Source organism: Nycticebus coucang, chromosome 14 (genome assembly GCF_027406575.1).
Source record: "Nycticebus coucang isolate mNycCou1 chromosome 14, mNycCou1.pri, whole genome shotgun sequence".
Taxonomy (NCBI): Eukaryota; Metazoa; Chordata; class Mammalia; order Primates; family Lorisidae; genus Nycticebus; species Nycticebus coucang.
This window is the reverse complement of record NC_069793.1, coordinates 17,212,488-17,225,948: the sequence shown is the minus strand read 5'-3', so window position 1 is coordinate 17,225,948 and position 13,461 is coordinate 17,212,488.

Genomic DNA, 13,461 nt, shown 5'->3' with positions numbered 1-13,461 from the left:
TTAGTCTTCTGTAAGGTTTGTGTCAGAGCTGAGAGCTCGGAGCTGAGAGTTGGGGAAGAGGATCTGGAATGAAATTGTGAACAGGGCTGTGAACACATCCACAATGTCTTGGAGCACATCTTTTTCTTATCTTCAACAATGTTTTACCCACAATATACATTTTGTATGTACAACTGAGTCCTCCTCTAGAATTCACAATAGATCTTTCTCTACATTTCCATTTCTCCTCCGATGATTTTCTTTGGGGCCTGCATGTGAAAGGTTCCATCTCTAAGTCTTAATGGATATTGAACAGAGAACAATAAAGAACCCAACAATCACACGTACATTGGATAAGTCTTTTTACAATATGTTGCTTCTCTAGTATGTTTACAAATAACAGGTACAATGTACTGGTAGTTGGCACACTTCATAGGTGAGGGCACAGTGCGCTGGTATACGGCATACTTCTTGGATGAGAGAATCAACTACAACTCAGACTTTACCTTACAAACACAAACAATGTAACCTAATCTTATGTACCCTCATGTTCGTCTGAAATTTGATGAAAGAAATCGAAATTTTTTTTAAATGTCTTTAGCAACAACATGAAAGTGCCAAATGCCTAGGGAAAAAAATATAATGAAATATGTGCAAGTCTCTTATATAGAAAGCTGCTCAAACTATAAAATATAAAAGGAAGTTAAAAGAGGCTTAAATAAATGGAGATATAAAGCACGGTCAAATAATAAGTAAATAAAGTAAAATATGTTACTCCATGGCACAAGCATCAGGGAAAATGTTCCTGCACTCAAGATGCTTACTCTCTGGTAGTAAAAATGAACTATACAAAGAAATTGGAATACAGTCAATCTTTTGAATTTGGAGCAGTTTTGGTATCTTTACAATATGATCTGTGTAGCAGCACACATAACCTCTTCTGAAATTTCTCACTCAACTATATGGAAATCCACTGTCATACCTTCATTCTCTCATGCCCCAAAGGAACTCTATTAAATAACTACATAATTATTTAGCTTTCTTTCTTTACTTGTTTGTAATTCTCTCCACTTCATCTTTACTTATACTAAAATTCTTTTTTTTTAAGAGACAGAGTCTCACTTTGTCACCCCTGGCAGAGTGCTGTGATATCATATCTCACAGTAACCTCAAATTCTTGGTTTCAAATGATCCTATCACCTCCGCCTCCTTAGGATCTGGGACTTCAGGCACCTGCCACAGCATCCAGCTATTTTTTCCATTTAAAGACGGGGTGTCTCTCTTGCTCAGGTTGCTCTAGAATTTTTAAGCTCAAGCAATCCACCCACCATTGCTTTCCAAAGTTCTAGAATTACAGGTGTGAGTTTACACATCCAGTCTATACTAAAATTCTTAACATATTTTTACATGATTCCGCTTTTTGGCAAGTGATTCTGAACTGAATTAAAGTAACTTGTGGTTATCATCAATAATCACACTAGCAACTAATAATATTTTTTAATACAGTTGGGGTTAGCTAGGTAGGAAGGAAGGATTAGACATTGAAAAGACAAAAAAGGAACAGTGAAACATGGTTTTATTTACTGCTTATGTACTATGAGTTCTCAAAAATAGAACTTCGATGTCCAAATTCTAAAAGGAGGAATCCTTGAGTAAAAATTCTAAGTTCAATGTAACAGCTATTTTCAGAGTTTAAGTACAAGACTGTCTCTTATATGTCATTGGAAAGTAATGAGACTGAACTAGTAAATCTCAGAATCCTTTCCAGGTGAACTATCGATGTCACTATTATTATAGCCCAAATTTATTCATTCTCCTTATGTTTCTTTTCATTTCTCATTTTTGTTGTTGTTGTTTGAGACAGAGTCTCACTTTGTCACACACAGTAGCATCATAGCTCACAGCAACCTCAAACTCTTGGGCTCGAGTGAGTGTCTTGTCTCAGCCTCCCAAGTAGCTGGGACTACAGGCGCCCACCACAAGGCCCAGCTGTTCTTTTAGAGATGAGGTCTCAGTCTGGCTCAGACTGGTCTCGAACCTGTGAGCTTAGGCAATCCACTGAGCTTCCCAAGTGCTGGGATTACAGGCATAAGCCACCACACCTGGCCCTCATTTCTCATATTTTATACTGAAAAAAACAAAAAAACAAAAAAACAATACCCCATACTTACAAATCAGTACCTTTTATATATGCCAATAATAGTCAAGCTGAAAATACAGTCAAGGACTCTATTCCTTTTAGAGTAGTGCCAAAGAGGATGAAATACTCGGGAATTCATCTAACAAAGGATGTGAAAGATCTCTATAATGAGAATTATGAAATTCTGAGAAAAGGAATAGGTGAAGAGATTAACAAATGGAAAAACGTACCATGCTCATGGCATAGTAGAATCAACACTGTTAAAATGTTCATAGTACCCAAAGCAATGTAAAGATTTAATGTAATCCCTATCAAAGCATCAATGTCATACTTCAAAGAAATTGAAATAATAGTACTTCATTTTATATGGAATCAGAAAAGACCCCAAATAGCCAATGCATTACTTAAAAATAAAAACAAATCAGGAGACATCAAGTTACCAGACTTCAGATTATACTATAAATCTACAGAGATCAAAAAAGCATAGTACTGACACAAAAATAGAGATGTAGATATATGGAACAGAACAGAGAACCTAGACATGAACCCAAGCACATAATATCATCATTTGATCTTTGATAAGTGTAACAAAAACACTCAGATTTCCTCTTTAACAAATGGTGCAGGGAGAACTGGATAGTGACCTGTAGAAGACTGAAACTGGATCCCCACCTTCACCATGAACAAAAATTTATTCTCAGTGGATAAAAGATTTAAAATTAAGACATGAAACTATCAAAATACTAGAAGACAGTGCAGGGAAAAAGCTTGAAGATATTAGCCTGCAAAAATATTTTATGAGGAGGACCTCCCTGGCATTTGAAGCAACACCAAAAATATATTACTGGGATCTGATCAAACTAAAAAGTTTCTGCACAGCTAAGGCACTACACGTAAAGAAAACAGATAGCCTTCAGAATGGGAGAAAATTTTTCAAGTTATGATTCGGACAAAGGCATGGTAAATAGAATCTATACAGAACTCAAATTTTTCAATAAGAAAAAAATAAACAACCCCATTTCTTTGTGCAAGACAGTTAAAAAGAAATGTCTCTGAAGATGATAGACCAACAAACACATGAAAAAATGCTCATCAGGCTCTGCACCTGTAGCTCTATGGCTAGGGTGCTGGCCACATACACTGAGGCAGGTGGGTTTGAAACCTGCCCAAGCCTGCTAAACAACAATGACAACTGCAACAAAAAAATAACCAGGCACTGTGGTGGGCGTCTATAGTCCCAGCTACTTGGGAGGCTGAGGCAAGAGAATCTCTTAAGCCCAAGAGTTAGAGGTTGCTGTGAATTGTGACAACAAGGCACTCTACTGATGGCAACATACTGAGACTCTTTCCCAAAAAAAAAAAAAAAAAAAAAAGAAAAAGACAATAAAGAAAAAATGCTCATCATCTTCAATCACCAGAGAAATGCAAATCAAAACCATTTTGAGATAGCACCTAACTCTGGTAAGATTAGATCACATCACAAATCCCAGAACTGCAGATGTTGGTGTGGATGTGGAGAGAAGGGAATACTTCTACACTGCTGGTGGGATTGCAAACTAACACAGCATTTTTGGAAAGAAGGATGGAGAATTCTCAAGGAACTAAAAGTTGACCTACCATTTGATCTTGCAATTCCATCAGTAGGTATCTACCCAGATGAACAAAAATTATTTTATAATAAAGACATTTGCACCAGAATGTTTATTGCGGCCCAGTTCATAATTGCAAAGTCATGGAAGCAGCCCAAGTGGTCATCAATCCATGAACGAATTAAGAAATTGTGGTGTATGTACACCATGGAATACTATTCAGCCACAAGAATGCAGACTTTACATCTTTTATGTTGGAGCTGGAACATATTCTGGATAGAGCTGGAGCATATTCTTCTTAGTAAAGTATCTCAAGAATGAAAAAAATGTATCTACTATATTCTATACTATTATGAAATCAGTATATAATCACCTACACACCCATAGGAATGATAAAACACAAACATAGTTCCGAAAGGAGGGGAGGGGGGAGGGGAGGGAGCAGGGGGAGTGGAAGGAGGTTATTCGGCGGGATCTCATCTAACGTGCACAATGCAAGGATACATTTCAAAACAACTAAGACTATATTATAAATATCTTACCACAAAAAATAAGTAAGTGAGGTGATGGTTATGTTAATCAGTTTGATTTAAGAATTCCATATTATATATCAAATCATCATATTGTACCCCTAAAGGTATATGGTTATGATTTAATAAAAATTAAGTTAAAAATAAATTAACCAGCCTACTAAAAAAAATTCCCAGATTATCATTGTTACTTTAAAAATACAAGCCAACAGCAAATGAGATTTGATCATTACAGTGAGCAAATAATGACCTTGAGTTTCTCATTCAGGTTGTACCTATATAAGATCCAAGACATCTTTGCAAACAGAGCCTGGCACCTGCTAAAGCTTCCAGAAGTGAGAGATATTAATAGTGTTCTTGAATGCTTCCTTGTGAACACTGGATGACAATAAATCACCTCAATCTTATTCAACTTGAAAAAATTATAGATATAGTCCAGGATAAAGCAAAAATCCTGGGTTCATGAGGAAAACTCATTAACTTCTTTCTGGACATATAATAAAATTGTATATATAAAGAGCTGCTTATCTAATTATCTAATTATATGTGAGTAGTAATTTTACCTGCACTGGGATGAAGCTTGGAGAAAAGGCTGCAGAATAACCAGGGAAAATCACCCCCCATCAGAAGGAGAGCTACATGGGATGAAATGAAAGAAAAGAAAAATCAAATTGAAAAAGAAAAGAAAAGACAGGTTATAGTTAATGTATATCCACAGGCTGTAAGGATATTATTGTGATAATTAAGTGAAGCTAGTATCATTTTAAATTTTTTTCTTTAGAATGATTTCTTTGAGTGAAGAAGTACTGGGAGCTCAACCTGCTCAGCATCCTTGGGGATACTCAGGAAACGTTTTGCTGTATGTATGGCAAACAAACAAACAAAAAACCCCCCCAGGATCAGATTCTAGTAAAGAAAACTTTTAAAATTCAAAAAGAAAAAAGAATTGATTTTAATAGTTTCTAGATCTGAGGACAAATTAAAGAATAGAGAAGAATAGACATGAGTCCATTTACATAGATTGGGAAGTGAGGAAGGTCATGTGCAGGAAGAGGCTGAGCTCTCTCTGGATGTCAGCTAGGATAAATATTCTACACATCTCCTTACATACTTCAGCATTTCTGTCATTGTTGAAGCTATAGGCCAAAAAAAGCATAAATGTTGAAGAACATAAGGGTGTAAAGTCATCTACAACCAACTCTCCTTTGTCCCCAAATATTACTTACTGCAAAGTTTTGTGCCTTTTCTCTTCTCTCTTTAATCATCAGTGATAGCTATGACCAGGATAAATCTTCTATTGAGCAATTTAACTTTTTGTGGTGAGTTAGGGTACAAACAGTCTTCTCAATATTTTAAGTCATCGAAGATTCAATATTTTTAAACAGTATTAATGGGCTTTCCACTTAAAACACTCTGCTAACACTTTTCTAGAACAAAAATAATTCAACATAGTTTCTTTTTTTTTCTTTTTTTTTTTTTTTTATTGTTGGGGATTCATTGAGGGTACAATAAGCCAGTTACACTGATTACAATTGTTAGGTAAAGTCCCTCTTGCAATCGTGTCTTGCCCCCATAAAGTGTGACACACACTAAGGCCCCACCCACCTCCCTCCATCCCTCTTTCTGCTTCCCCCCCCATAACCTTAATTGTCATTAATTGTCCTCATATCAAGATTGAGTACATAGGATTCATGCTTCTCCATTCTTGTGACAACATAGTTTCTTAAGAACATGACATTTTTTAAACAAAAAATCCCATAATAACAAATATGCCCTCTCTAGGATTTCATAATTTCAGTCTTATAAATCTTCCTAAATGACAGTAGACAAGGTAATGTCCTCATGTTAGTTTCCAGGGATATTGTCCCTAACATGTTTGTTGGGATAACTTCTATATTCATACATAAAAGCCCAAATCATGCTTCCAGACCATAATATGGATTTTTTACTTTACACTTTAAGGTCCTTGGTAAAATATGCAATTTTAAATTCTCTAATTCAAATATAGCTGAAAATAATTTACAGCATTATTAACATGTCATGTAAAATGTAGTATCCCCAAAACTGATATTATAAATCCATTAGTTTATTATACAGTAACATGCAACCTTGCTTGTCTTATTTGCAAAAATAAAAATCAACACCTATGAGGCTATAAACTAAAACTAAATGTACTTTGTATATTCTGATGAATTTCTGTGTATCGACAGCTTAATTTTTCCAATTCAGATATCTCTAATAAAAACAAGTGATATTTAAGACATTAGCTTCATTTCAACACATCACAGGAATTTTCAATGAGTCAGTCATTTTAAGACTCACTTCTGAAGCCTTGTCCACGGTCCTGAAAAGTAACTGCTTCCTTCACCAAAGGTAACTGTACATACCTCATCCATGTGGGTGTGATCACAGAATGTAGGATAGTATATGAGTGATCACTGGATCTCAAAATAGATCAAGTGGCTATAGTTTCTATGTATCCACACAGGCTTCCCATATCTCAGCTGTTCAGAGAGTTGTCAAAACATCCAAAGCCTGAAATATAAAGGCAATTAAACCTAATGTGTCAATATTTACAGTACAATTGTAGTTGAATATTTTCACCTGCTTGAAAAACTTTTTCATTGAAAAAAAAAAAGCTGTGTTTGCAACACTGTGCAAAAACTACCTAATTATCAGAAATTAACATGCCAAGCCAATAATTTAGTGGCACAACTGAACCAAAAATTTAACAACATTAAACATAGCTGCTTGAATTTTACTCTTCTCTGTCAATTATGGTTTAGCAACCAAAATACTTAACTTAGAGGACTTTTAATAACATTCATGTGCCTACCTATTAAGTTCTGTACCTAGAAGGCAAAAGCTGGAATCTAACATACTGGGTAAGCCAATGACAGACCTCTCTCACAGGTAGTAGAAGAACTCGTCAATATTCAGACATTCAAAGCGCATCCCTACAAACAAATCTACAAGTGAATAGATTTGTTTTAATCAACATAATATCCCTATATCTCTCCAATATCATAGCAGGAATTTGAGACATTCCATATGTTTCTACAAGCAATGAGGAAAACATCACACCTAGAAGACTAGATACCACCAGAATATAAACTCCAGCATGGAAGAAAATTGGGTTTCAAAAATCTCTTGAGTTTTGTTATCAGGAAAATAACACTTCCATTTATTTGTGCAGACAGAATTTACAAATTTTTACATCATTTCTAGAAATGAGAGAGAGTGGAGGTCATTACGGATGAGTTAATTAGAATAGATTGACTGTTAGAAAGTCTCTTCCCCAGAAGTCCTGAAGTTCAGAGAGCCCTAGAGATAAAATTGACATTCTAATTCTCTGAAATACAGGTAATCACTTTTAGATTGGAGTAAAGTCCCTTGATCAAAGCCTGAAGGTAAGGATCTTTAGTCCACTAATTGAATTCTTTAATTGTAGTCCAATACCCACTTAATGACTATTTTGGACAAGAAAAAAAAAATGTTATTTTCTATCACAGGGACACCACATAAGGGCTTCCACTGTTATTTTCTTACCTTGGCTTATCCTTGGTTCCAAAGCATATTTATTTTATCATATATTTAGTTAAATATTAGATTTTTGTGTCATGACAGCCTCCAATAAAGGCAGCCTCACATAAATACATATCTGAACCAACAAAACTCTTTCTCATATAATGGGCTCCACTAAAAGTTGGAAGTTTTCAATTTACCTAATAAATAGATGGAATCCAGCAACCCAAATCTCTTATGTATTATTTCCAAGAGGCAAACAACACATCTAAACAGTGTGCCTCTCATAGTGACAACTGTGAAAAGGCGCACAAACATTTTGATTTGGAAGAACTATCTGGTATGGTCAAAATTACCATGAATTAAATTATGACTCCAAGAGGAAGAACTAATATATGCATAAGGCATAATTCTCTATGTCCCTTCCAGATGAATTCAAAGAATTGCTACTGCTTTCTGCTTACCTGAATGAGGCACGAATGTTTGCCCTATCAAATGATGCTTACAACAGCCCAGAATCTGAATTCATTTATTCCAATAGAAAATACATTAAAAATATTAACTAATGTAAATGTTGCCACAAATATTGCCACAGTCTATGGTAACTCTATAACCTATATCTATTGCCAAACTATAAGTTAAAGATATATATAGCAAAAATGGCTTCTTGTATACTGAATCTCCAAAAAGACAAACAGGAGTGTTAGAGGGATGTAAAGTACATGTACATACAAGCATTTTAAAAACCAACAAGCAACAAAAGATCTGTGGGACCAATATTTGATGTAAACCCAGAGAACTAAACTCTGCATTTGAGGGTATTTTTTTCTCTAAAGATATGGAATAATTCTAAAGGCCACAAACCGAATCTGAAAAGCTGGGTGGAACTTTCTATTCATGCTTTACCCTGAGGAATGAGTTGTTTCTGGAAAATTCCAGGACAGTATAGAAAAACTCCCTCACCCCAAATGAGAAGGTGCCAGACAAGTCTGGCTTTATGGGCTAGATGAATTTATTAGGGATCACTTACACAGGGATCTCATTCCTGAGTGGCTGCAGGACTTCTCTCTACAGGGAGTTAACTCCTTCCTGCCTGTACACAGAGCCTTAAAATGTTTTTCTGGAAAGTGATGCAGAGCTCTATCTATGTCTTAGCAGGTTTACATGTAAGACAACCATCTACTCACAGGGGCCTACTTAATAATATCTTTTTTTCTCTGTATTTCTTTCAGCTACATTGTTGAAATGAATATCCCTAAAGAAATCTGCAAAAGTTCTATCAAACAGTGCAGGGCTCAGTAGCTCATCTGTAATCCCAGCACTCTGGGAGGCCGAGTTGGGCAAATTGCTTGCTCTCGGTAGTTCCAGACTAGCCTCAGAAAGATCTAGACCCCATCTTTTAAAAATAGCCAGGCATTGTGGTGGGCATTGATAGTGCCAGATACTTGGGAAATTGAAACAAGAGAATCACTTGAGACCAAGAATTTGAGGTTGCTGTGAGGTATGATGTCATAGCACTCACAACCCGGGCAACTGAGTAAGAGTGTATCAAAGAAAAAAAAAGTTCTATCAAACACTAAAAGCCAGTGGTGGGGAACTTGTATTCTTCCTTCACAAGTGTAATCTAAGGTCTACCTAGGACAGGAGTCCTTAAATAGTCAGGCTTTCATTTAAGACAATTTTGGGAACAGGTGAGAATAGCCAATAGAGTAGTCCTCAAAGGCACTCAAAGCCATCTTGATTCATCTCATTTCTTTTTTTTTGGCCGGGGCTGGGTTTGAACCCGCCACCTCCGGCATATGGGATCGATGCCCTACTCCTTGAGCCACAGGCGCCGCCCAATTCATCTCATTTCTTGATTGCGCTAATGCTGTCTGGATTCTTTACTTCTCCAATCCTAGCTGCCACTTAGAAAAACAGGGAATCTTCTTTTAAAGAACATTGTAAAAAGTCTTAAATTGTCTTATAAATTTTTATACATAAAGTCTGGCACTCAAAAATAACAGAATATGGGAGAAGACAAAGAAAGAGCAACTGCTATACCCTCAGGAATTATTGACAGGGGGCACTGTGAGTGCCACTTAAGGATTCCAGGGAAAGCTTTAAGACCCCAACCCTGCAGGGAGTGAATGCTCACAACAACCAGTCACTGACTGAGAGCAACTAAATCAGGAAGACAGGCCCCAATCTCCATGGCAACTAAAAAGTAGTCTCCCAAGTGTTTGACCTGAAGCTTCTGAGTGTTTACTTTGCTTGTGGTCCATTGTGATGGTCAGTGTTGAGAATAGGTCTAAGAATTTCTGGGACTGCTTTTCTTCTTGTGGTGAATATCCACAGCATCTGCATACTCACAAAAGATTTTATTTCTCCATCAATTTTGAACCTTAGTTTATTGGGATACAGACTTCTGGGCTGAAAATTGTTTTGTATAAGGCTGCTGAAGGTAAATGACCATTCTCTTCTTGCTTGGAAAGTTTCAGTTGAAAAGTCTGCTGTCATCTTAATGGCTCTGCCTCTGTAGGTCAATTGGCACTTACGCATGGCTGAGTGCAGAACTTTTTCATTCATTGCAGTGTGTCTTGGAGAAGCCCTGTTTTAGTTGAGATTACCCAGGGTTTGATATCTATCTGGAAAGAGTTTGTTGGGATCTTCAGTAATACTTGGGAAGTTTTCGTTGATTATAGTCTCCAGTAAGACTTCCATGGCTTTGGGCCAATCTTCTTCCCCTCAAGGATCCCTATTATTCATATGTTTGAACACTTCATGGAATCTCAAAGTATGCTAAGTGCCCATTCTCCTTTATTTTTCTTCTTTTCTGCCTCTTTAGTTAACCTGGGTTAACTTGAGGACTTTATCCTCTAACTCTGTTGTTCTTTCTTCTCCATGATGCAACCTATTTTTGACACTTTTACATTGAACCTTTACATTTTCTGATTGTCTCCTTCATTTCCTTAAGGTCCACCATATCCTTTCTATAGTCTACATATCTTATGTGACTTTTGGTTCTAGCTCTCCATTTTCTCATCCATTCTTTTCATTATCTTTATTATTCATATTTTAAATTCCCTTTCTTCAAATCGATTAACTCTCTATAGATGGAGTCTTCTGCAGTAGCTGCCTCATGGACCCTTGGGGGAATTGCTCTGTTTTGGTTTTTCATGTTGCCCCAATTTTTCTGTTACTTCCTCCTGTTTCTTCTTGTTCACCTCTTTGTCCTCCTTTTCCCTTCTCACTTCCTCCTTTGCTTTAAATTACCTTGTCTCAAAGCTTAGGTCAAAAGAAAGAAAAGGGTAAAGCACAAGCAGGGAAAAAAAGGGGAAAAGAAAGAAGAGAAAAAAGTAGGAAAGAGGAAAAAAAGAAAAGAAGGGAAGAGGATGAAACGAAATAATTGAAGAACAGGAGAGAATGAGGACAGGAGGAGGGAATAAGAGTGATAGAAGAAATGTATTGATTGGTATGGTGTTAAGGCCATGCCTATAATTCAAGAATTTTTAGGGGCTGGGCTGGGTGGGTTCCTTGAAATCAGGAGCTGCTTACCAGCCTGAGCATAGCCAAACTCTTCTTCATCACCAAAAATACAGGCATCTTTGCTCTTGATGAAAGTAAAAATGGAAGTTAAGATTAGAACCAACCAAATTGGCAAAAACAAAACACAAGGAAACAAAACAAAAAAGCTCAAATGGCTAGAAATTCCAGAAACCTCACCAACATTAAAAAGATGAGGAAAAAAAGAATTAAAAAAGTGAAAAAAAATAGTAAAAAAAATTATATACACTGGAAGGGACCAACTTTAATAGGCGTATATATGTTACACTATGTTGGCAGGACACCAGGTAGGCACTGTGGTTTTTGTAGAAGACAGAGAAAACAACTGGCAACCTCTGTGGCTCTTATTCCTAACTTAGTTGCCCTCAATGATGGCCTGATTGTTTCCTCAGCATTCAGACCCCACTGGGTTGGTATCTTAAAGCTTTCCATAATCCTTCAGGGGCGGGTCTCACAGTGCCCCTTGACATCAGTTTCTATGAGGCGCAGGAGTCCCTTGGCCCATCCCAAGACTGATATTCTGATCCTGGCAGGTGGAATTAAGACAACCATCCTTTAGGCTCCTGTTGAAACCTTCTCACAACCTTCCCACAATGGCAGCCCCTGGCTAGCAAGACCTTCCCTGTATGGCTGTCTCACCAGCTACCAAACCAATTGCAAATACACTCCATCCAGTATTCAAATCTAATTGTTGTATACTGTTCAAGTCCACCCACTCTTCCAAGCTTTCCACTTAATGTGTAGCTTCCCCCACAAATCAAAAACTCCAGAGAGCCTTCTTCCAGTCCTGGACCTCCCTGGGTAGACCAGCTGATCCTGGTGAGTCTCAATCACTTGCCCAATGTGTCAGATTTCTAGCCCTCCAGATCACACACTGTATCCAGTTCACCACCTCCTCACCATGCTTCCTGAGCTAGGACTCCATGTAAGGTCCCAATGCCAGTATGGCTGGGTTCTCTCTTATTACCCAGTGTTTCTAGGAGAGCTCAGCTGAACAATCCTTCTGGTCCTCCATCTTGTTCCACCTCTGAACCCACTGTCTTAAAGCCACTATATTAGCAAAGTATTAGACATTTTACCATACCAAGTATTGGCAAGATGCAGAGGAATGGAATTGGTATGCCCTGCTGGTATATATGTCACTTAAAACACAGCATTAGGAAAAACTAAATCATCCATAAAAGTGAACATATAAACATTCTACCTAAACACAAAAGAATTACTATCAGAGTGTCCATAGCAATACTATGTGGGGCCGGGGGAACCAACCTAGAAACAACACAAATGACTATGTTATGTTTGAGAATATTCACACATGGAATAATATATAACAGGAGAAGTGATGAGACTAAAGTAGCATGCAACATCCTTATCAAATTTTAGAAAGTTGACATAATGGACAAAATTAAAATTCAGAAATTATGTACCATATAATACAATTTTAACAAAAGTAAGGAAGAAGAACATCTGAATGATATATTTTAAAGGATAAGTTTAGCATTGGGATTTACCTCTAGGGGAAGACAGAAATAACAATAATAAATTTAATAACAATAATAAATTTAAAAACAATAATAATTTTTTTTCTTTTTTTGATTTTATTTTATTATTTTTTTATTAAGTCAGATACACATAGATCATGAATACATTCATTCATACGTGGGGTACAATGTGCTGATTATTTTTTTATACAATCTGATGTGGTTAGATCAAACCAATCAACATAGCTTTCACCTCATTTACTTGATTATTGTGCCGAAACATCTATGTTCTATACTTGACAGAATTGATTTATACCCTTGTCGTATGCTGCATAGTGTGGTCTCGCCTTAAAATTTATTTCCTTAATTATAAATTATAAGAAAGCATAAATAATGTTGCATATTCGATGAAAGCAATTCTGTGTTCTTCCTGATTTGTGATATTCCAAGATGGTTGCTAATTGAGAAAAACTCATTTTTTTAGAAAATTGAAAATCAAAACTATTTATACCACACAAATCATCTTTAAGTCTATAAGTAAAAGTATTAAACTTGAATATAACATTTAGGAAACACATTGCTTATGCAAAACAACACATTTCTTTACCCATACCTACAGATTCATGAACACAAAGTGAGAAATTTTATATGTTCTTCTAAGAATGGCAAAA